This window comes from Mauremys reevesii, linkage group 17 (genome assembly GCF_016161935.1).
Source record: "Mauremys reevesii isolate NIE-2019 linkage group 17, ASM1616193v1, whole genome shotgun sequence".
NCBI classification, from domain to species: Eukaryota; Metazoa; Chordata; order Testudines; family Geoemydidae; genus Mauremys; species Mauremys reevesii.
In genome coordinates this window covers 33657649-33660033 of record NC_052639.1, presented here as the reverse complement: position 1 = coordinate 33660033, position 2385 = coordinate 33657649, and the positions used below count along the sequence as shown (strand labels likewise).

Sequence of the window (2385 nt, the reverse complement as noted above, 5' to 3'; positions counted from 1 at the left end):
GTTTGGAAGGAACTGGGGAGGAGAAGAGACACATGGCAGGACAGGGAAACCGACTCACTCCGAATACATGCAGAGCAGGGCAGGGCGGAGGCAGATCATGCTGGTCCCAGGGTAATTTCGGGGGGTTCTGATTCCCCACTCAGCTGGGGGGCTCACCTCTGGGCTGAGGAGGATGCAGGGGCTGTGTGTGTGTGTCAGGCTGGGAGCTGCCTGGGCAGAGGTGCTGGAACTGGGGTGCTGAGCCACGTAAATTATCGATCTAACCGCCATTGTAGAGAACACTATGCTGGCACACCGCTTCCTGGCAGCCAGAGACTGTGCTTTCTACACCTGCTCCTGTGGATGTGACCTCTCTCCTGATTGCTAAGGAAAGGAGCCTTTCCAGGAAATGGCCACAGCTTTTGGGAATCCGCATGTGGCTGTGAACAGAATTTGGCTCCTGGAACACAAGGCAACTTAAAAGCTGAGCACGCAGACAGGGGCTTGAACCCTGGCCCCTCAGATTGAAAGCCTGATGCTCTACCACCTGAGCTACCTGGGCTTGTTAAGAGCATCTTCACCGTTCACCACAGGAGTGAGCAGGCAGGCAAAGAGAGGCAAAGAAAGTCCCCAGAACTCCTCCTCTTTCTGCACAGCCACTGCCTGTCAGCAGGATTCCTCCTCCTCCTCCCTCCTGTGCCTCAGTGCGACTAAATCTCCACAGCTAGACAGCCGGTCCGTCCGCTGCACCCCAATCCCCCATGCCTGAGCCTCCCTGTCAAAGCCCTGCACCTGGCCCCGTATAATTAAGTCTCACATCTCACTGGGAACTCGACTTCTTGTGCCAGAGAGTCTCGCCCCCCCTCAATAGGTGACCCAAGAAACACAGTGTCCACCTTTTCCAAAGAAGCGCATGAAGAAGGCGCCCGCATGGCTTAACGGATAAGGTGCCTGACTTTGAATTAAGAACTTGAGGGTCAAGTCCCTTTGTGGTTGTGTTGATGCAGTTTGACCTTCGTGCTGAAAGTCCTGCTCCTTTCAAATCTGGAACCTCTTCTTGGCCGCTCAGGCCAATGCTCTGCCTTCAACTAGAGCCCCGGAAGGTGACACAAAGGCTGGGGCATGAGCCCCAGGTGCTTCCAGTCTAGCCTTTGCTATTCCTGAATTCCCAAAGGAAATGGACGGCTGCCGGGCTAGCGTGTGGAGCAGTTTCCCTCTGTCCCTGTGCTTGAGGGGGGTTGCTACATAGCGCCTTGGGAGCCTGGATGTTTCTCTGCTTCTCACCAGCTGGAGAAAAGCCTCTTGGGATAACATCTCCTGCCCCACTGCAAAAGTGAGCATGGGGTATGGGAACAGTAAGAGGCCCCACCAGGGGGGCTGGCCCTGCTTTCCTACCGTCTACTGATGTTGGACACAGAGCATCAGCAGCCACCCCGCATGGTGGTCTGCGGGTGGCCTTCAGTGGGGGTTTGGCATGGCAGGGAGCAGGCTGGCCGGGAGTCTTGTTGCCTGTCTGCTGGCCACACATAGGCATGGTCCTGTCCTCGTCTAGCCCCGCCCTCAGTCGCTCTGTGGCTTATAAGCCTTCCCTCAGAGCTGTCAGCACCAGCCGCCTGTGCTCCAGGTGCCCAGAGGAGGAGAGGTGTGCTGGGCTCCAGCCTGGGACTCTGCCTCCCTCCTGCCTATCAAGCCTGGCCCTGGCACTGCTTTCTTCAAGTGCCATGTGAGCAAGAGGAAAAGTGTGGCTACAAGCACCAGACTTGTGGGCATCAGGTGAAGCAGTGAGAATCCCAACCACTAGAGCCACTTCTAAACCCCACCAAAGACCTGGCTCTGGTGGGGAAAGGAGTTAACCAGCAGGAGGAAATGACCCACTTTTGTATAGCTGGAGACAGGAAAGCACTTTGAGCACCAGATCTTTACCACCAGCTAACACAAGGTCCCACTGAGATTTGAACTCAGATTGCAGGATTCAGAGTCCTGAGTGCTGCCCTTTACACCATGGGACCAGCTTGTACTGTTCTCTCGGGACATTGGTGACTCTCACAGGGCTGGCTTGTGTAAGGGACTGTTGGCCCTTTACTAAAACTTAGTGGGATTTGGTTGGCTAGTTCCCAGTCCCAATAGAAGGGGGAAGGGCCAATGGGAAATCAGGACCCTGAGACTGACAGGCCCCTGGGGCAATGGTCACCAACGGGTAGGGAACAACCAACGGGTAGGGAACAAGTGAGAATTTGTTAATGGAGAAAAATTCCTGGTGAAAATTGGCAAAGCTGTGCAGATTTTGAAAAGTTCCAGTGAATTTACACATGAAGATACAAACAGAGAGACAAACACGCACACAGAGAATGAGAAAATCACACACTGCACAGGCCCACACAGACATAACAAAAACCAAACCCACAC

General features: G+C 54.5%; 2 non-coding genes across 2 annotated transcripts; both read right to left on the bottom strand.

Moving 5' to 3' along the window:
- Positions 1–468: 468 nt before the first annotated feature.
- On the bottom strand, positions 469–541 carry TRNAE-UUC. The gene has a single exon. It is a non-coding gene; the product is annotated as a tRNA-Glu (tRNA).
- Positions 542–1916: 1375 nt separating this feature from the next.
- TRNAQ-CUG lies at positions 1917–1988 on the bottom strand. Its single transcript has one exon. It is a non-coding gene; the product is annotated as a tRNA-Gln (tRNA).
- Positions 1989–2385: the final 397 nt, after the last annotated feature.